This window comes from Drosophila mauritiana, chromosome 2R (assembly GCF_004382145.1).
Source record: "Drosophila mauritiana strain mau12 chromosome 2R, ASM438214v1, whole genome shotgun sequence".
Lineage (NCBI taxonomy): Eukaryota > Metazoa > Arthropoda > Insecta > Diptera > Drosophilidae > Drosophila > Drosophila mauritiana.
In genome coordinates, this window is record NC_046668.1 from 18,073,772 (window position 1) to 18,090,825 (window position 17,054).

General features: G+C 41.7%; 42 non-coding genes and 5 pseudogenes across 42 annotated transcripts; all 47 read right to left on the reverse strand.

Moving 5' to 3' along the window:
• Positions 1-179: 179 nt before the first annotated feature.
• LOC117138809 lies at positions 180-298 on the reverse strand. The gene has a single exon (XR_004459308.1). It is a non-coding gene; the product is annotated as a 5S ribosomal RNA (ribosomal RNA).
• Positions 299-541: 243 nt separating this feature from the next.
• On the reverse strand, positions 542-660 carry LOC117138810. The gene has a single exon (XR_004459309.1). It is a non-coding gene; the product is annotated as a 5S ribosomal RNA (ribosomal RNA).
• Positions 661-902: 242 nt separating this feature from the next.
• LOC117138812 lies at positions 903-1,021 on the reverse strand. Its single transcript, XR_004459311.1, has one exon. It is a non-coding gene; the product is annotated as a 5S ribosomal RNA (ribosomal RNA).
• A 234-nt stretch (positions 1,022-1,255) lies between these two features.
• Positions 1,256-1,374, reverse strand: LOC117138754 (annotated as a pseudogene).
• Positions 1,375-1,617: 243 nt separating this feature from the next.
• LOC117138813 lies at positions 1,618-1,736 on the reverse strand. Its single transcript, XR_004459312.1, has one exon. It is a non-coding gene; the product is annotated as a 5S ribosomal RNA (ribosomal RNA).
• A 242-nt stretch (positions 1,737-1,978) lies between these two features.
• Positions 1,979-2,097, reverse strand: LOC117138814. Its single transcript, XR_004459313.1, has one exon. It is a non-coding gene; the product is annotated as a 5S ribosomal RNA (ribosomal RNA).
• A 243-nt stretch (positions 2,098-2,340) lies between these two features.
• LOC117138815 lies at positions 2,341-2,459 on the reverse strand. The gene has a single exon (XR_004459314.1). It is a non-coding gene; the product is annotated as a 5S ribosomal RNA (ribosomal RNA).
• A 242-nt stretch (positions 2,460-2,701) lies between these two features.
• LOC117138816 lies at positions 2,702-2,820 on the reverse strand. Its single transcript, XR_004459315.1, has one exon. It is a non-coding gene; the product is annotated as a 5S ribosomal RNA (ribosomal RNA).
• A 234-nt stretch (positions 2,821-3,054) lies between these two features.
• LOC117138755 lies at positions 3,055-3,173 on the reverse strand (annotated as a pseudogene).
• Positions 3,174-3,416: 243 nt separating this feature from the next.
• LOC117138817 lies at positions 3,417-3,535 on the reverse strand. Its single transcript, XR_004459316.1, has one exon. It is a non-coding gene; the product is annotated as a 5S ribosomal RNA (ribosomal RNA).
• Positions 3,536-3,777: 242 nt separating this feature from the next.
• LOC117138818 lies at positions 3,778-3,896 on the reverse strand. The gene has a single exon (XR_004459317.1). It is a non-coding gene; the product is annotated as a 5S ribosomal RNA (ribosomal RNA).
• Positions 3,897-4,146: 250 nt separating this feature from the next.
• LOC117138724 lies at positions 4,147-4,265 on the reverse strand. The gene has a single exon (XR_004459239.1). It is a non-coding gene; the product is annotated as a 5S ribosomal RNA (ribosomal RNA).
• A 250-nt stretch (positions 4,266-4,515) lies between these two features.
• LOC117138820 lies at positions 4,516-4,634 on the reverse strand. The gene has a single exon (XR_004459318.1). It is a non-coding gene; the product is annotated as a 5S ribosomal RNA (ribosomal RNA).
• Positions 4,635-4,877: 243 nt separating this feature from the next.
• Positions 4,878-4,996, reverse strand: LOC117138821. Its single transcript, XR_004459319.1, has one exon. It is a non-coding gene; the product is annotated as a 5S ribosomal RNA (ribosomal RNA).
• A 242-nt stretch (positions 4,997-5,238) lies between these two features.
• On the reverse strand, positions 5,239-5,357 carry LOC117138822. Its single transcript, XR_004459320.1, has one exon. It is a non-coding gene; the product is annotated as a 5S ribosomal RNA (ribosomal RNA).
• A 234-nt stretch (positions 5,358-5,591) lies between these two features.
• On the reverse strand, positions 5,592-5,710 carry LOC117138757 (annotated as a pseudogene).
• A 242-nt stretch (positions 5,711-5,952) lies between these two features.
• Positions 5,953-6,071, reverse strand: LOC117138824. The gene has a single exon (XR_004459322.1). It is a non-coding gene; the product is annotated as a 5S ribosomal RNA (ribosomal RNA).
• Positions 6,072-6,313: 242 nt separating this feature from the next.
• On the reverse strand, positions 6,314-6,432 carry LOC117138825. Its single transcript, XR_004459323.1, has one exon. It is a non-coding gene; the product is annotated as a 5S ribosomal RNA (ribosomal RNA).
• A 243-nt stretch (positions 6,433-6,675) lies between these two features.
• LOC117138826 lies at positions 6,676-6,794 on the reverse strand. Its single transcript, XR_004459324.1, has one exon. It is a non-coding gene; the product is annotated as a 5S ribosomal RNA (ribosomal RNA).
• A 242-nt stretch (positions 6,795-7,036) lies between these two features.
• On the reverse strand, positions 7,037-7,155 carry LOC117138827. The gene has a single exon (XR_004459325.1). It is a non-coding gene; the product is annotated as a 5S ribosomal RNA (ribosomal RNA).
• Positions 7,156-7,389: 234 nt separating this feature from the next.
• On the reverse strand, positions 7,390-7,508 carry LOC117138758 (annotated as a pseudogene).
• Positions 7,509-7,751: 243 nt separating this feature from the next.
• Positions 7,752-7,870, reverse strand: LOC117138828. The gene has a single exon (XR_004459326.1). It is a non-coding gene; the product is annotated as a 5S ribosomal RNA (ribosomal RNA).
• A 242-nt stretch (positions 7,871-8,112) lies between these two features.
• LOC117138829 lies at positions 8,113-8,231 on the reverse strand. Its single transcript, XR_004459327.1, has one exon. It is a non-coding gene; the product is annotated as a 5S ribosomal RNA (ribosomal RNA).
• A 250-nt stretch (positions 8,232-8,481) lies between these two features.
• Positions 8,482-8,600, reverse strand: LOC117138725. The gene has a single exon (XR_004459240.1). It is a non-coding gene; the product is annotated as a 5S ribosomal RNA (ribosomal RNA).
• Positions 8,601-8,850: 250 nt separating this feature from the next.
• LOC117138830 lies at positions 8,851-8,969 on the reverse strand. Its single transcript, XR_004459328.1, has one exon. It is a non-coding gene; the product is annotated as a 5S ribosomal RNA (ribosomal RNA).
• Positions 8,970-9,203: 234 nt separating this feature from the next.
• On the reverse strand, positions 9,204-9,322 carry LOC117138748. The gene has a single exon (XR_004459261.1). It is a non-coding gene; the product is annotated as a 5S ribosomal RNA (ribosomal RNA).
• A 250-nt stretch (positions 9,323-9,572) lies between these two features.
• Positions 9,573-9,691, reverse strand: LOC117138831. The gene has a single exon (XR_004459329.1). It is a non-coding gene; the product is annotated as a 5S ribosomal RNA (ribosomal RNA).
• Positions 9,692-9,925: 234 nt separating this feature from the next.
• LOC117138832 lies at positions 9,926-10,044 on the reverse strand. The gene has a single exon (XR_004459330.1). It is a non-coding gene; the product is annotated as a 5S ribosomal RNA (ribosomal RNA).
• Positions 10,045-10,294: 250 nt separating this feature from the next.
• On the reverse strand, positions 10,295-10,413 carry LOC117138833. The gene has a single exon (XR_004459331.1). It is a non-coding gene; the product is annotated as a 5S ribosomal RNA (ribosomal RNA).
• Positions 10,414-10,656: 243 nt separating this feature from the next.
• On the reverse strand, positions 10,657-10,775 carry LOC117138836. Its single transcript, XR_004459333.1, has one exon. It is a non-coding gene; the product is annotated as a 5S ribosomal RNA (ribosomal RNA).
• Positions 10,776-11,024: 249 nt separating this feature from the next.
• Positions 11,025-11,143, reverse strand: LOC117138837. Its single transcript, XR_004459334.1, has one exon. It is a non-coding gene; the product is annotated as a 5S ribosomal RNA (ribosomal RNA).
• Positions 11,144-11,393: 250 nt separating this feature from the next.
• LOC117138838 lies at positions 11,394-11,512 on the reverse strand. Its single transcript, XR_004459335.1, has one exon. It is a non-coding gene; the product is annotated as a 5S ribosomal RNA (ribosomal RNA).
• A 234-nt stretch (positions 11,513-11,746) lies between these two features.
• On the reverse strand, positions 11,747-11,863 carry LOC117138760 (annotated as a pseudogene).
• Positions 11,864-12,113: 250 nt separating this feature from the next.
• LOC117138742 lies at positions 12,114-12,231 on the reverse strand. Its single transcript, XR_004459256.1, has one exon. It is a non-coding gene; the product is annotated as a 5S ribosomal RNA (ribosomal RNA).
• Positions 12,232-12,480: 249 nt separating this feature from the next.
• On the reverse strand, positions 12,481-12,599 carry LOC117138839. Its single transcript, XR_004459336.1, has one exon. It is a non-coding gene; the product is annotated as a 5S ribosomal RNA (ribosomal RNA).
• A 249-nt stretch (positions 12,600-12,848) lies between these two features.
• On the reverse strand, positions 12,849-12,966 carry LOC117138743. The gene has a single exon (XR_004459257.1). It is a non-coding gene; the product is annotated as a 5S ribosomal RNA (ribosomal RNA).
• A 250-nt stretch (positions 12,967-13,216) lies between these two features.
• Positions 13,217-13,334, reverse strand: LOC117138746. Its single transcript, XR_004459259.1, has one exon. It is a non-coding gene; the product is annotated as a 5S ribosomal RNA (ribosomal RNA).
• A 250-nt stretch (positions 13,335-13,584) lies between these two features.
• LOC117138840 lies at positions 13,585-13,703 on the reverse strand. Its single transcript, XR_004459337.1, has one exon. It is a non-coding gene; the product is annotated as a 5S ribosomal RNA (ribosomal RNA).
• A 250-nt stretch (positions 13,704-13,953) lies between these two features.
• Positions 13,954-14,072, reverse strand: LOC117138703. The gene has a single exon (XR_004459220.1). It is a non-coding gene; the product is annotated as a 5S ribosomal RNA (ribosomal RNA).
• Positions 14,073-14,321: 249 nt separating this feature from the next.
• Positions 14,322-14,440, reverse strand: LOC117138732. The gene has a single exon (XR_004459246.1). It is a non-coding gene; the product is annotated as a 5S ribosomal RNA (ribosomal RNA).
• Positions 14,441-14,683: 243 nt separating this feature from the next.
• Positions 14,684-14,802, reverse strand: LOC117138704. The gene has a single exon (XR_004459221.1). It is a non-coding gene; the product is annotated as a 5S ribosomal RNA (ribosomal RNA).
• A 250-nt stretch (positions 14,803-15,052) lies between these two features.
• LOC117138705 lies at positions 15,053-15,171 on the reverse strand. Its single transcript, XR_004459222.1, has one exon. It is a non-coding gene; the product is annotated as a 5S ribosomal RNA (ribosomal RNA).
• Positions 15,172-15,428: 257 nt separating this feature from the next.
• LOC117138734 lies at positions 15,429-15,547 on the reverse strand. Its single transcript, XR_004459248.1, has one exon. It is a non-coding gene; the product is annotated as a 5S ribosomal RNA (ribosomal RNA).
• Positions 15,548-15,797: 250 nt separating this feature from the next.
• Positions 15,798-15,916, reverse strand: LOC117138706. Its single transcript, XR_004459223.1, has one exon. It is a non-coding gene; the product is annotated as a 5S ribosomal RNA (ribosomal RNA).
• A 242-nt stretch (positions 15,917-16,158) lies between these two features.
• Positions 16,159-16,277, reverse strand: LOC117138707. The gene has a single exon (XR_004459224.1). It is a non-coding gene; the product is annotated as a 5S ribosomal RNA (ribosomal RNA).
• A 250-nt stretch (positions 16,278-16,527) lies between these two features.
• LOC117138709 lies at positions 16,528-16,646 on the reverse strand. Its single transcript, XR_004459226.1, has one exon. It is a non-coding gene; the product is annotated as a 5S ribosomal RNA (ribosomal RNA).
• A 257-nt stretch (positions 16,647-16,903) lies between these two features.
• On the reverse strand, positions 16,904-17,022 carry LOC117138735. Its single transcript, XR_004459249.1, has one exon. It is a non-coding gene; the product is annotated as a 5S ribosomal RNA (ribosomal RNA).
• Positions 17,023-17,054: the final 32 nt, after the last annotated feature.

Here is a 17,054-nt window from a genome sequence, read left to right on the forward strand (position 1 = left end):
AGACTGTTTTTTTTTTACCATTGGGTTTTAGATATCGTAATAAAGATATAAAAGATTAATGAGTGGAAGACAAAATTTGAAATTAGGTGAACAAAGTTTTCATTCTGATTTGTAGCCAATAGCCAATAATGCTAGAATAAAAACTAAGAAGGCAGCAGGCAGCAAAAAGTTGTGGACGAGGCCAACAACACGCGGTGTTCCCAAGCGGTCCCCCATCTAAGTACTAACCGCGCCCGACGCTGCTTAATTTCGGTGATCGGACGAGAACCGATGTATTCAGCGTGGTATGGTCGTTGGCGAAAGTCGCTGGGCTAAACAGTGTCCTTATACTCTGATATTCAGTTATGCCCATAGACTGAAATAGACTGTTTTTTTTTTACCATTGGGTTTTAGATATCGTAATAAAGATATAAAAGATTAATGAGTAGAAGACAAAATTTGAAATTAGGTGAACAAAGTTTTCATTCTGATTTGTAGCCAATAGCCAATAATGCTAGAATAAAAACTAAGAAGGCAGCAGGCAGCAAAAAGTTGTGGACGAGGCCAACAACACGCGGTGTTCCCAAGCGGTCCCCCATCTAAGTACTAACCGCGCCCGACGCTGCTTAATTTCGGTGATCGGACGAGAACCGATGTATTCAGCGTGGTATGGTCGTTGGCGAAAGTCGCTGGGCTAAACAGTGTCCTTATACTCTGATATTCAGTTATGCCCATAGACTGAAATAGACTGTTTTTTTTTACCATTGGGTTTTAGATATCGTAATAAAGATATAAAAGATTAATGAGTGGAAGACAAAATTTGAAATTAGGTGAACAAAGTTTTCATTCTGATTTGTAGCCAATAGCCAATAATGCTAGAATAAAAACTAAGAAGGCAGCAGGCAGCAAAAAGTTGTGGACGAGGCCAACAACACGCGGTGTTCCCAAGCGGTCCCCCATCTAAGTACTAACCGCGCCCGACGCTGCTTAATTTCGGTGATCGGACGAGAACCGATGTATTCAGCGTGGTATGGTCGTTGGCGAAAGTCGCTGGGCTAAACAGTGTCCTTATACTCTGATATTCAGAAATAGACTGTTTTTTTTTTACCATTGGGTTTTAGATATCGTAATAAAGATATAAAAGATTAATGAGTAGAAGACAAAATTTGAAATTAGGTGAACAAAGTTTTCATTCTGATTTGTAGCCAATAGCCTATAATGCTAGAATAAAAACTAAGAAGGCAGCAGGCAGCAGGCAGGAAAAAGTTGTGGACGAGGCCAACAACAGGCGGTGTTCCCAAGCGGTCCCTCATCTAAGTACTAACCGCGCCCGACGCTGCTTAATTTCGGTGATCGGACGAGAACCGATGTATTCAGCGTGGTATGGTCGTTGGCGAAAGTCGCTGGGCTAAACAGTGTCCTTATACTCTGATATTCAGTTATGCCCATAGACTGAAATAGACTGTTTTTTTTTTACCATTGGGTTTTAGATAACGTAATAAAGATATAAAAGATTAATGAGTAGAAGACAAAATTTGAAATTAGGTGAACAAAGTTTTCATTCTGATTTGTAGCCAATAGCCAATAATGCTAGAATAAAAACTAAGAAGGCAGCAGGCAGCAAAAAGTTGTGGACGAGGCCAACAACACGCGGTGTTCCCAAGCGGTCCCCCATCTAAGTACTAACCGCGCCCGACGCTGCTTAATTTCGGTGATCGGACGAGAACCGATGTATTCAGCGTGGTATGGTCGTTGGCGAAAGTCGCTGGGCTAAACAGTGTCCTTATACTCTGATATTCAGTTATGCCCATAGACTGAAATAGACTGTTTTTTTTTACCATTGGGTTTTAGATATCGTAATAAAGATATAAAAGATTAATGAGTGGAAGACAAAATTTGAAATTAGGTGAACAAAGTTTTCATTCTGATTTGTAGCCAATAGCCAATAATGCTAGAATAAAAACTAAGAAGGCAGCAGGCAGCAAAAAGTTGTGGACGAGGCCAACAACACGCGGTGTTCCCAAGCGGTCCCCCATCTAAGTACTAACCGCGCCCGACGCTGCTTAATTTCGGTGATCGGACGAGAACCGATGTATTCAGCGTGGTATGGTCGTTGGCGAAAGTCGCTGGGCTAAACAGTGTCCTTATACTCTGATATTCAGTTATGCCCATAGACTGAAATAGACTGTTTTTTTTTTACCATTGGGTTTTAGATATCGTAATAAAGATATAAAAGATTAATGAGTGGAAGACAAAATTTGAAATTAGGTGAACAAAGTTTTCATTCTGATTTGTAGCCAATAGCCAATAATGCTAGAATAAAAACTAAGAAGGCAGCAGGCAGCAAAAAGTTGTGGACGAGGCCAACAACACGCGGTGTTCCCAAGCGGTCCCCCATCTAAGTACTAACCGCGCCCGACGCTGCTTAATTTCGGTGATCGGACGAGAACCGATGTATTCAGCGTGGTATGGTCGTTGGCGAAAGTCGCTGGGCTAAACAGTGTCCTTATACTCTGATATTCAGTTATGCCCATAGACTGAAATAGACTGTTTTTTTTTACCATTGGGTTTTAGATATCGTAATAAAGATATAAAAGATTAATGAGTGGAAGACAAAATTTGAAATTAGGTGAACAAAGTTTTCATTCTGATTTGTAGCCAATAGCCAATAATGCTAGAATAAAAACTAAGAAGGCAGCAGGCAGCAAAAAGTTGTGGACGAGGCCAACAACACGCGGTGTTCCCAAGCGGTCCCCCATCTAAGTACTAACCGCGCCCGACGCTGCTTAATTTCGGTGATCGGACGAGAACCGATGTATTCAGCGTGGTATGGTCGTTGGCGAAAGTCGCTGGGCTAAACAGTGTCCTTATACTCTGATATTCAGAAATAGACTGTTTTTTTTTTACCATTGGGTTTTAGATATCGTAATAAAGATATAAAAGATTAATGAGTAGAAGACAAAATTTGAAATTAGGTGAACAAAGTTTTCATTCTGATTTGTAGCCAATAGCCTATAATGCTAGAATAAAAACTAAGAAGGCAGCAGGCAGCAGGCAGGAAAAAGTTGTGGACGAGGCCAACAACAGGCGGTGTTCCCAAGCGGTCCCTCATCTAAGTACTAACCGCGCCCGACGCTGCTTAATTTCGGTGATCGGACGAGAACCGATGTATTCAGCGTGGTATGGTCGTTGGCGAAAGTCGCTGGGCTAAACAGTGTCCTTATACTCTGATATTCAGTTATGCCCATAGACTGAAATAGACTGTTTTTTTTTTACCATTGGGTTTTAGATATCGTAATAAAGATATAAAAGATTAATGAGTAGAAGACAAAATTTGAAATTAGGTGAACAAAGTTTTCATTCTGATTTGTAGCCAATAGCCAATAATGCTAGAATAAAAACTAAGAAGGCAGCAGGCAGCAAAAAGTTGTGGACGAGGCCAACAACACGCGGTGTTCCCAAGCGGTCCCCCATCTAAGTACTAACCGCGCCCGACGCTGCTTAATTTCGGTGATCGGACGAGAACCGATGTATTCAGCGTGGTATGGTCGTTGGCGAAAGTCGCTGGGCTAAACAGTGTCCTTATACTCTGATATTCAGTTATGCCCATAGACTGAAATAGACTGTTTTTTTTTACCATTGGGTTTTAGATATCGTAATAAAGATATAAAAGATTAATGAGTGGAAGACAAAATTTGAAATTAGGTGAACAAAGTTTTCATTCTGATTTGTAGCCAATAGCCAATAATGCTAGAATAAAAACTAAGAAGGCAGCAGGCAGCAAAAAGTTGTGGACGAGGCCAACAACACGCGGTGTTCCCAAGCGGTCCCCCATCTAAGTACTAACCGCGCCCGACGCTGCTTAATTTCGGTGATCGGACGAGAACCGATGTATTCAGCGTGGTATGGTCGTTGGCGAAAGTCGCTGGGCTAAACAGTGTCCTTATACTCTGATATTCAGTTATGCCCATAGACTGAAATAGACTGTTTTTTTTTTACCATTGGGTTTTAGATATCGTAATAAAGATATAAAAGATTAATGAGTGAAAGACAAAATTTGAAATTAGGTGAACAAAGTTTTCATTCTGATTTGTAGCCAATAGCCAATAATGCTAGAATAAAAACTAAGAAGGCAGCAGGCAGCAGGCAGCAAAAAGTTGTGGACGAGGCCAACAACACGCGGTGTTCCCAAGCGGTCCCCCATCTAAGTACTAACCGCGCCCGACGTTGCTTAATTTCGGTGATCGGACGAGAACCGATGTATTCAGCGTGGTATGGTCGTTGGCGAAAGTCGCTGGGCTAAACAGTGTCCTTATACTCTGATATTCAGTTATGCCCACAGACTGAAATAGACTGTTTTTTTTTTACCATTGGGTTTTAGATATCGTAATAAAGATATAAAAGATTAATGAGTGGAAGACAAAATTTGAAATTAGGTGAACAAAGTCTTCATTCTGATTTGTAGCCAATAGCCAATAATGCTAGAATAAAAACTAAGAAGGCAGCAGGCAGCAGGCAGCAAAAAGTTGTGGACGAGGCCAACAACACGCGGTGTTCCCAAGCGGTCCCCCATCTAAGTACTAACCGCGCCCGACGCTGCTTAATTTCGGTGATCGGACGAGAACCGATGTATTCAGCGTGGTATGGTCGTTGGCGAAAGTCGCTGGGCTAAACAGTGTCCTTATACTCTGATATTCAGTTATGCCCATAGACTGAAATAGACTGTTTTTTTTTTACCATTGGGTTTTAGATATCGTAATAAAGATATAAAAGATTAATGAGTGAAAGACAAAATTTGAAATTAGGTGAACAAAGTTTTCATTCTGATTTGTAGCCAATAGCCAATAATGCTAGAATAAAAACTAAGAAGGCAGCAGGCAGCAAAAAGTTGTGGACGAGGCCAACAACACGCGGTGTTCCCAAGCGGTCCCCCATCTAAGTACTAACCGCGCCCGACGCTGCTTAATTTCGGTGATCGGACGAGAACCGATGTATTCAGCGTGGTATGGTCGTTGGCGAAAGTCGCTGGGCTAAACAGTGTCCTTATACTCTGATATTCAGTTATGCCCATAGACTGAAATAGACTGTTTTTTTTTACCATTGGGTTTTAGATATCGTAATAAAGATATAAAAGATTAATGAGTGGAAGACAAAATTTGAAATTAGGTGAACAAAGTTTTCATTCTGATTTGTAGCCAATAGCCAATAATGCTAGAATAAAAACTAAGAAGGCAGCAGGCAGCAAAAAGTTGTGGACGAGGCCAACAACACGCGGTGTTCCCAAGCGGTCCCCCATCTAAGTACTAACCGCGCCCGACGCTGCTTAATTTCGGTGATCGGACGAGAACCGATGTATTCAGCGTGGTATGGTCGTTGGCGAAAGTCGCTGGGCTAAACAGTGTCCTTATACTCTGATATTCAGAAATAGACTGTTTTTTTTTTACCATTGGGTTTTAGATATCGTAATAAAGATATAAAAGATTAATGAGTAGAAGACAAAATTTGAAATTAGGTGAACAAAGTTTTCATTCTGATTTGTAGCCAATAGCCTATAATGCTAGAATAAAAACTAAGAAGGCAGCAGGCAGCAGGCAGGAAAAAGTTGTGGACGAGGCCAACAACAGGCGGTGTTCCCAAGCGGTCCCTCATCTAAGTACTAACCGCGCCCGACGCTGCTTAATTTCGGTGATCGGACGAGAACCGATGTATTCAGCGTGGTATGGTCGTTGGCGAAAGTCGCTGGGCTAAACAGTGTCCTTATACTCTGATATTCAGTTATGCCCATAGACTGAAATAGACTGTTTTTTTTTACCATTGGGTTTTAGATAACGTAATAAAGATATAAAAGATTAATGAGTAGAAGACAAAATTTGAAATTAGGTGAACAAAGTTTTCATTCTGATTTGTAGCCAATAGCCAATAATGCTAGAATAAAAACTAAGAAGGCAGCAGGCAGCAAAAAGTTGTGGACGAGGCCAACAACACGCGGTGTTCCCAAGCGGTCCCCCATCTAAGTACTAACCGCGCCCGACGCTGCTTAATTTCGGTGATCGGACGAGAACCGATGTATTCAGCGTGGTATGGTCGTTGGCGAAAGTCGCTGGGCTAAACAGTGTCCTTATACTCTGATATTCAGTTATGCCCATAGACTGAAATAGACTGTTTTTTTTTACCATTGGGTTTTAGATATCGTAATAAAGATATAAAAGATTAATGAGTGGAAGACAAAATTTGAAATTAGGTGAACAAAGTTTTCATTCTGATTTGTAGCCAATAGCCAATAATGCTAGAATAAAAACTAAGAAGGCAGCAGGCAGCAAAAAGTTGTGGACGAGGCCAACAACACGCGGTGTTCCCAAGCGGTCCCCCATCTAAGTACTAACCGCGCCCGACGCTGCTTAATTTCGGTGATCGGACGAGAACCGATGTATTCAGCGTGGTATGGTCGTTGGCGAAAGTCGCTGGGCTAAACAGTGTCCTTATACTCTGATATTCAGTTATGCCCATAGACTGAAATAGACTGTTTTTTTTTTACCATTGGGTTTTAGATATCGTAATAAAGATATAAAAGATTAATGAGTGGAAGACAAAATTTGAAATTAGGTGAACAAAGTTTTCATTCTGATTTGTAGCCAATAGCCAATAATGCTAGAATAAAAACTAAGAAGGCAGCAGGCAGCAAAAAGTTGTGGACGAGGCCAACAACACGCGGTGTTCCCAAGCGGTCCCCCATCTAAGTACTAACCGCGCCCGACGCTGCTTAATTTCGGTGATCGGACGAGAACCGATGTATTCAGCGTGGTATGGTCGTTGGCGAAAGTCGCTGGGCTAAACAGTGTCCTTATACTCTGATATTCAGTTATGCCCATAGACTGAAATAGACTGTTTTTTTTTACCATTGGGTTTTAGATATCGTAATAAAGATATAAAAGATTAATGAGTGGAAGACAAAATTTGAAATTAGGTGAACAAAGTTTTCATTCTGATTTGTAGCCAATAGCCAATAATGCTAGAATAAAAACTAAGAAGGCAGCAGGCAGCAAAAAGTTGTGGACGAGGCCAACAACACGCGGTGTTCCCAAGCGGTCCCCCATCTAAGTACTAACCGCGCCCGACGCTGCTTAATTTCGGTGATCGGACGAGAACCGATGTATTCAGCGTGGTATGGTCGTTGGCGAAAGTCGCTGGGCTAAACAGTGTCCTTATACTCTGATATTCAGAAATAGACTGTTTTTTTTTTACCATTGGGTTTTAGATATCGTAATAAAGATATAAAAGATTAATGAGTAGAAGACAAAATTTGAAATTAGGTGAACAAAGTTTTCATTCTGATTTGTAGCCAATAGCCTATAATGCTAGAATAAAAACTAAGAAGGCAGCAGGCAGCAGGCAGGAAAAAGTTGTGGACGAGGCCAACAACAGGCGGTGTTCCCAAGCGGTCCCTCATCTAAGTACTAACCGCGCCCGACGCTGCTTAATTTCGGTGATCGGACGAGAACCGATGTATTCAGCGTGGTATGGTCGTTGGCGAAAGTCGCTGGGCTAAACAGTGTCCTTATACTCTGATATTCAGTTATGCCCATAGACTGAAATAGACTGTTTTTTTTTTACCATTGGGTTTTAGATATCGTAATAAAGATATAAAAGATTAATGAGTAGAAGACAAAATTTGAAATTAGGTGAACAAAGTTTTCATTCTGATTTGTAGCCAATAGCCAATAATGCTAGAATAAAAACTAAGAAGGCAGCAGGCAGCAAAAAGTTGTGGACGAGGCCAACAACACGCGGTGTTCCCAAGCGGTCCCCCATCTAAGTACTAACCGCGCCCGACGCTGCTTAATTTCGGTGATCGGACGAGAACCGATGTATTCAGCGTGGTATGGTCGTTGGCGAAAGTCGCTGGGCTAAACAGTGTCCTTATACTCTGATATTCAGTTATGCCCATAGACTGAAATAGACTGTTTTTTTTTACCATTGGGTTTTAGATATCGTAATAAAGATATAAAAGATTAATGAGTGGAAGACAAAATTTGAAATTAGGTGAACAAAGTTTTCATTCTGATTTGTAGCCAATAGCCAATAATGCTAGAATAAAAACTAAGAAGGCAGCAGGCAGCAAAAAGTTGTGGACGAGGCCAACAACACGCGGTGTTCCCAAGCGGTCCCCCATCTAAGTACTAACCGCGCCCGACGCTGCTTAATTTCGGTGATCGGACGAGAACCGATGTATTCAGCGTGGTATGGTCGTTGGCGAAAGTCGCTGGGCTAAACAGTGTCCTTATACTCTGATATTCAGTTATGCCCATAGACTGAAATAGACTGTTTTTTTTTTACCATTGGGTTTTAGATATCGTAATAAAGATATAAAAGATTAATGAGTGAAAGACAAAATTTGAAATTAGGTGAACAAAGTTTTCATTCTGATTTGTAGCCAATAGCCAATAATGCTAGAATAAAAACTAAGAAGGCAGCAGGCAGCAGGCAGCAAAAAGTTGTGGACGAGGCCAACAACACGCGGTGTTCCCAAGCGGTCCCCCATCTAAGTACTAACCGCGCCCGACGTTGCTTAATTTCGGTGATCGGACGAGAACCGATGTATTCAGCGTGGTATGGTCGTTGGCGAAAGTCGCTGGGCTAAACAGTGTCCTTATACTCTGATATTCAGTTATGCCCACAGACTGAAATAGACTGTTTTTTTTTTACCATTGGGTTTTAGATATCGTAATAAAGATATAAAAGATTAATGAGTGGAAGACAAAATTTGAAATTAGGTGAACAAAGTCTTCATTCTGATTTGTAGCCAATAGCCAATAATGCTAGAATAAAAACTAAGAAGGCAGCAGGCAGCAGGCAGCAAAAAGTTGTGGACGAGGCCAACAACACGCGGTGTTCCCAAGCGGTCCCCCATCTAAGTACTAACCGCGCCCGACGCTGCTTAATTTCGGTGATCGGACGAGAACCGATGTATTCAGCGTGGTATGGTCGTTGGCGAAAGTCGCTGGGCTAAACAGTGTCCTTATACTCTGATATTCAGAAATAGACTGTTTTTTTTTTACCATTGGGTTTTAGATATCGTAATAAAGATATAAAAGATTAATGAGTAGAAGACAAAATTTGAAATTAGGTGAACAAAGTTTTCATTCTGATTTGTAGCCAATAGCCTATAATGCTAGAATAAAAACTAAGAAGGCAGCAGGCAGCAGGCAGGAAAAAGTTGTGGACGAGGCCAACAACAGGCGGTGTTCCCAAGCGGTCCCCCATCTAAGTACTAACCGCGCCCGACGCTGCTTAATTTCGGTGATCGGACGAGAACCGATGTATTCAGCGTGGTATGGTCGTTGGCGAAAGTCGCTGGGCTAAACAGTGTCCTTATACTCTGATATTCAGTTATGCCCACAGACTGAAATAGACTGTTTTTTTTTTACCATTGGGTTTTAGATATCGTAATAAAGATATAAAAGATTAATGAGTGGAAGACAAAATTTGAAATTAGGTGAACAAAGTCTTCATTCTGATTTGTAGCCAATAGCCAATAATGCTAGAATAAAAACTAAGAAGGCAGCAGGCAGCAGGCAGCAAAAAGTTGTGGACGAGGCCAACAACACGCGGTGTTCCCAAGCGGTCCCCCATCTAAGTACTAACCGCGCCCGACGCTGCTTAATTTCGGTGATCGGACGAGAACCGATGTATTCAGCGTGGTATGGTCGTTGGCGAAAGTCGCTGGGCTAAACAGTGTCCTTATACTCTGATATTCAGAAATAGACTGTTTTTTTTTTACCATTGGGTTTTAGATATCGTAATAAAGATATAAAAGATTAATGAGTGGAAGACAAAATTTGAAATTAGGTGAACAAAGTTTTCATTCTGATTTGTAGCCAATAGCCAATAATGCTAGAATAAAAACTAAGAAGGCAGCAGGCAGCAGGCAGCAAAAAGTTGTGGACGAGGCCAACAACACGCGGTGTTCCCAAGCGGTCCCCCATCTAAGTACTAACCGCGCCCGACGCTGCTTAATTTCGGTGATCGGACGAGAACCGATGTATTCAGCGTGGTATGGTCGTTGGCGAAAGTCGCTGGGCTAAACAGTGTCCTTATACTCTGATATTCAGTTATGCCCACAGACTGAAATAGACTGTTTTTTTTTTACCATTGGGTTTTAGATATCGTAATAAAGATATAAAAGATTAATGAGTGGAAGACAAAATTTGAAATTAGGTGAACAAAGTTTTCATTCTGATTTGTAGCCAATAGCCAATAATGCTAGAATAAAAACTAAGAAGGCAGCAGGCAGCAGGCAGCAAAAAGTTGTGGACGAGGCCAACAACACGCGGTGTTCCCAAGCGGTCCCCCATCTAAGTACTAACCGCGCCCGACGCTGCTTAATTTCGGTGATCGGACGAGAACCGATGTATTCAGCGTGGTATGGTCGTTGGCGAAAGTCGCTGGGCTAAACAGTGTCCTTATACTCTGATATTCAGTTATGCCCATAGACTGAAATAGACTGTTTTTTTTTTACCATTGGGTTTTAGATATCGTAATAAAGATATAAAAGATTAATGAGTAGAAGACAAAATTTGAAATTAGGTGAACAAAGTTTTCATTCTGATTTGTAGCCAATAGCCAATAATGCTAGAATAAAAACTAAGAAGGCAGCAGGCAGCAAAAAGTTGTGGACGAGGCCAACAACACGCGGTGTTCCCAAGCGGTCCCCCATCTAAGTACTAACCGCGCCCGACGCTGCTTAATTTCGGTGATCGGACGAGAACCGATGTATTCAGCGTGGTATGGTCGTTGGCGAAAGTCGCTGGGCTAAACAGTGTCCTTATACTCTGATATTCAGTTATGCCCATAGACTGAAATAGACTGTTTTTTTTTACCATTGGGTTTTAGATATCGTAATAAAGATATAAAAGATTAATGAGTGGAAGACAAAATTTGAAATTAGGTGAACAAAGTTTTCATTCTGATTTGTAGCCAATAGCCAATAATGCTAGAATAAAAACTAAGAAGGCAGCAGGCAGCAGGCAGCAAAAAGTTGTGGACGAGGCCAACAACACGCGGTGTTCCCAAGCGGTCCCCCATCTAAGTACTAACCGCGCCCGACGCTGCTTAATTTCGGTGATCGGACGAGAACCGATGTATTCAGCGTGGTATGGTCGTTGGCGAAAGTCGCTGGGTTAAACAGTGTCCTTATACTCTGATATTCAGTTATGCCCATAGACTGAAATAGACTGTTTTTTTTTTACCATTGGGTTTTAGATATCGTAATAAAGATATAAAAGATTAATGAGTGGAAGACAAAATTTGAAATTAGGTGAACAAAGTTTTCATTCTGATTTGTAGCCAATAGCCAATAATGCTAGAATAAAAACTAAGAAGGCAGCAGGCAGCAGGCAGCAAAAAGTTGTGGACGAGGCCAACAACACGCGGTGTTCCCAAGCGGTCCCCCATCTAAGTACTAACCGCGCCCGACGCTGCTTAATTTCGGTGATCGGACGAGAACCGATGTATTCAGCGTGGTATGGTCGTTGGCGAAAGTCGCTGGGCTAAACAGTGTCCTTATACTCTGATATTCAGAAATAGACTGTTTTTTTTTTACCATTGGGTTTTAGATATCGTAATAAAGATATAAAAGATTAATGAGTAGAAGACAAAATTTGAAATTAGGTGAACAAAGTTTTCATTCTGATTTGTAGCCAATAGCCTATAATGCTAGAATAAAAACTAAGAAGGCAGCAGGCAGCAGGCAGGAAAAAGTTGTGGACGAGGCCAACAACAGCGGTGTTCCCAAGCGGTCCCCATCTAAGTACTAACCGCGCCCGACGCTGCTTAATTTCGGTGATCGGACGAGAACCGATGTATTCAGCGTGGTATGGTCGTTGGCGAAAGTCGCTGGGCTAAACAGTGTCCTTATACTCTGATATTCAGTTATGCCCATAGACTGAAATAGACTGTTTTTTTTTTACCATTGGGTTTTAGATATCGTAATAAAGATATAAAAGATTAATGAGTAGAAGACAAAATTTGAAATTAGGTGAACAAAGTTTTCATTCTGATTTGTAGCCAATAGCCAATAATGCTAGAATAAAAACTAAGAAGGCAGCAGGCAGCAGGCAGCAAAAAGTTGTGGACGAGGCCAACAACACGCGGTGTTCCCAAGCGGTCCCCATCTAAGTACTAACCGCGCCCGACGCTGCTTAATTTCGGTGATCGGACGAGAACCGATGTATTCAGCGTGGTATGGTCGTTGGCGAAAGTCGCTGGGCTAAACAGTGTCCTTATACTCTGATATTCAGTTATGCCATAGACTGAAATAGACTGTTTTTTTTTTACCATTGGGTTTTAGATATCGTAATAAAGATATAAAAGATTAATGAGTGAAAGACAAAATTTGAAATTAGGTGAACAAAGTTTTCATTCTGATTTGTAGCCAATAGCCAATAATGCTAGAATAAAAACTAAGAAGGCAGCAGGCAGCAGGCAGCAAAAAGTTGTGGACGAGGCCAACAACACGCGGTGTTCCCAAGCGGTCCCCCATCTAAGTACTAACCGCGCCCGACGCTGCTTAATTTCGGTGATCGGACGAGAACCGATGTATTCAGCGTGGTATGGTCGTTGGCGAAAGTCGCTGGGCTAAACAGTGTCCTTATACTCTGATATTCAGTTATGCCCATAGACTGAAATAGACTGTTTTTTTTTACCATTGGGTTTTAGATATCGTAATAAAGATATAAAAGATTAATGAGTGGAAGACAAAATTTGAAATTAGGTGAACAAAGTTTTCATTCTGATTTGTAGCCAATAGCCAATAATGCTAGAATAAAAACTAAGAAGGCAGCAGGCAGCAGGCAGCAAAAAGTTGTGGACGAGGCCAACAACACGCGGTGTTCCCAAGCGGTCCCCATCTAAGTACTAACCGCGCCCGACGCTGCTTAATTTCGGTGATCGGACGAGAACCGATGTATTCAGCGTGGTATGGTCGTTGGCGAAAGTCGCTGGGCTAAACAGTGTCCTTATACTCTGATATTCAGTTATGCCCATAGACTGAAATAGACTGTTTTTTTTTTACCATTGGGTTTTAGATATCGTAATAAAGATATAAAAGATTAATGAGTGGAAGACAAAATTTGAAATTAGGTGAACAAAGTTTTCATTCTGATTTGTAGCCAATAGCCAATAATGCTAGAATAAAAACTAAGAAGGCAGCAGGCAGCAGGCAGCAAAAAGTTGTGGACGAGGCCAACAACACGCGGTGTTCCCAAGCGGTCCCCATCTAAGTACTAACCGCGCCCGACGCTGCTTAATTTCGGTGATCGGACGAGAACCGATGTATTCAGCGTGGTATGGTCGTTGGCGAAAGTCGCTGGGCTAAACAGTGTCCTTATACTCTGATATTCAGTTATGCCCATAGACTGAAATAGACTGTTTTTTTTTTACCATTGGGTTTTAGATATCGTAATAAAGATATAAAAGATTAATGAGTGAAAGACAAAATTTGAAATTAGGTGAACAAAGTTTTCATTCTGATTTGTAGCCAATAGCCAATAATGCTAGAATAAAAACTAAGAAGGCAGCAGGCAGCAGGCAGCAAAAAGTTGTGGACGAGGCCAACAACACGCGGTGTTCCCAAGCGGTCCCCCATCTAAGTACTAACCGCGCCCGACGCTGCTTAATTTCGGTGATCGGACGAGAACCGATGTATTCAGCGTGGTATGGTCGTTGGCGAAAGTCGCTGGGCTAAACAGTGTCCTTATACTCTGATATTCAGTTATGCCCACAGACTGAAATAGACTGTTTTTTTTTTACCATTGGGTTTTAGATATCGTAATAAAGATATAAAAGATTAATGAGTGGAAGACAAAATTTGAAATTAGGTGAACAAAGTTTTCATTCTGATTTGTAGCCAATAGCCAATAATGCTAGAATAAAAACTAAGAAGGCAGCAGGCAGCAGGCAGCAAAAAGTTGTGGACGAGGCCAACAACACGCGGTGTTCCCAAGCGGTCCCCCATCTAAGTACTAACCGCGCCCGACGCTGCTTAATTTCGGTGATCGGACGAGAACCGATGTATTCAGCGTGGTATGGTCGTTGGCGAAAGTCGCTGGGCTAAACAGTGTCCTTATACTCTGATATTCAGTTATGCCCATAGACTGAAATAGACTGTTTTTTTTTACCATTGGGTTTTAGATATCGTAATAAAGATATAAAAGATTAATGAGTGGAAGACAAAATTTGAAATTAGGTGAACAAAGTTTTCATTCTGATTTGTAGCCAATAGCCAATAATGCTAGAATAAAAACTAAGAAGGCAGCAGGCAGCAGGCAGCAAAAAGTTGTGGACGAGGCCAACAACACGCGGTGTTCCCAAGCGGTCCCTCATCTAAGTACTAACCGCGCCCGACGCTGCTTAATTTCGGTGATCGGACGAGAACCGATGTATTCAGCGTGGTATGGTCGTTGGCGAAAGTCGCTGGGCTAAACAGTGTCCTTATACTCTGATATTCAGTTATGCCCATAGACTGAAATAGACTGTTTTTTTTTTACCATTGGGTTTTAGATATCGTAATAAAGATATAAAAGATTAATGAGTGGAAGACAAAATTTGAAATTAGGTGAACAAAGTTTTCATTCTGATTTGTAGCCAATAGCCAATAATGCTAGAATAAAAACTAAGAAGGCAGCAGGCAGCAAAAAGTTGTCGACGAGGCCAACAACACGCGGTGTTCCCAAGCGGTCCCCCATCTAAGTACTAACCGCGCCCGACGCTGCTTAATTTCGGTGATCGGACGAGAACCGATGTATTCAGCGTGGTATGGTCGTTGGCGAAAGTCGCTGGGCTAAACAGTGTCCTTATACTCTGATATTCAGTTATGCCCATAGACTGAAATAGACTGTTTTTTTTTTACCATTGGGTTTTAGATATCGTAATAAAGATATAAAAGATTAATGAGTGGAAGACAAAATTTGAAATTAGGTGAACAAAGTTTTCATTCTGATTTGTAGCCAATAGCCAATAATGCTAGAATAAAAACTAAGAAGGCAGCAGGCAGCAGGCAGCAAAAAGTTGTGGACGAGGCCAACAACACGCGGTGTTCCCAAGCGGTCCCCCATCTAAGTACTAACCGCGCCCGACGCTGCTTAATTTCGGTGATCGGACGAGAACCGATGTATTCAGCGTGGTATGGTCGTTGGCGAAAGTCGCTGGGCTAAACAGTGTCCTTATACTCTGATATTCAGTTATGCCCATAGACTGAAATAGACTGTTTTTTTTTTACCATTGGGTTTTAGATATCGTAATAAAGATATAAAAGATTAATGAGTGGAAGACAAAATTTGAAATTAGGTGAACAAAGTTTTCATTCTGATTTGTAGCCAATAGCCAATAATGCTAGAATAAAAACTAAGAAGGCAGCAGGCAGCAGGCAGCAGGCAGCAAAAAGTTGTGGACGAGGCCAACAACACGCGGTGTTCCCAAGCGGTCCCTCATCTAAGTACTAACCGCGCCCGACGCTGCTTAATTTCGGTGATCGGACGAGAACCGATGTATTCAGCGTGGTATGGTCGTTGGCGAAAGTCGCTGGGCTAAACAGTGTCCTTATACTCTGATATTCAGTTATGCCCACAGACTGAAATAGACTGTTTTTTTTTTACCATTGGGTTTTAGATATCGTAATAAAGATATAAAAGATTAATGAGTGGAAGACAAAATTTGAAATTAGGTGAACAAAGTTTTCATTCTGATTTGTAGCCAATAGCCAATAATGCTAGAATAAAAACTAAGAAGGCAGCAGGCAGCAGGCAGCAAAAAGTTGTGGACGAGGCCAACAACACGCGGTGTTCCCAAGCGGTCCCCCATCTAAGTACTAACCGCGCCCGACGCTGCTTAATTTCGGTGATCGGACGAGAACCGATGTATTCAGCGTGGTATGGTCGTTGGCGAAAGTCGCTGGGCTAAACAGTGTCCTTATACTCTGATATTCAGTTATGCCCATAGACTGAAATAGACTGTTTTTTTTTACCATTGGGTTTTAGATATCGTAATAAAGATATAAAAGATTAATGAGTGGAAGACAAAATTTGAAATTAGGTGAACAAAGTTTTCATTCTGATTTGTAGCCAATAGCCAATAATGCTAGAATAAAAACTAAGAAGGCAGCAGGCAGCAAAAAGTTGTCGACGAGGCCAACAACACGCGGTGTTCCCAAGCGGTCCCCCATCTAAGTACTAACCGCGCCCGACGCTGCTTAATTTCGGTGATCGGACGAGAACCGATGTATTCAGCGTGGTATGGTCGTTGGCGAAAGTCGCTGGGCTAAACAGTGTCCTTATACTCTGATATTCAGTTATGCCCATAGACTGAAATAGACTGTTTTTTTTTTACCATTGGGTTTTAGATATCGTAATAAAGATATAAAAGATTAATGAGTGGAAGACAAAATTTGAAATTAGGTGAACAAAGTTTTCATTCTGATTTGTAGCCAATAGCCAATAATGCTAGAATAAAAACTAAGAAGGCAGCAGGCAGCAGGCAGCAAAAAGTTGTGGACGAGGCCAACAACACGCGGTGTTCCCAAGCGGTCCCCCATCTAAGTACTAACCGCGCCCGACGCTGCTTAATTTCGGTGATCGGACGAGAACCGATGTATTCAGCGTGGTATGGTCGTTGGCGAAAGTCGCTGGGCTAAACAGTGTCCTTATACTCTGATATTCAGTTATGCCCATAGACTGAAATAGACTGTTTTTTTTTTACCATTGGGTTTTAGATATCGTAATAAAGATATAAAAGATTAATGAGTGGAAGACAAAATTTGAAATTAGGTGAACAAAGTTTTCATTCTGATTTGTAGCCAATAGCCAATAATGCTAGAATAAAAACTAAGAAGGCAGCAGGCAGCAGGCAGCAGGCAGCAAAAAGTTGTGGACGAGGCCAACAACACGCGGTGTTCCCAAGCGGTCCCTCATCTAAGTACTAACCGCGCCCGACGCTGCTTAATTTCGGTGATCGGACGAGAACCGATGTATTCAGCGTGGTATGGTCGTTGGCGAAAGTCGCTGGGCTAAACAGTGTCCTTATAC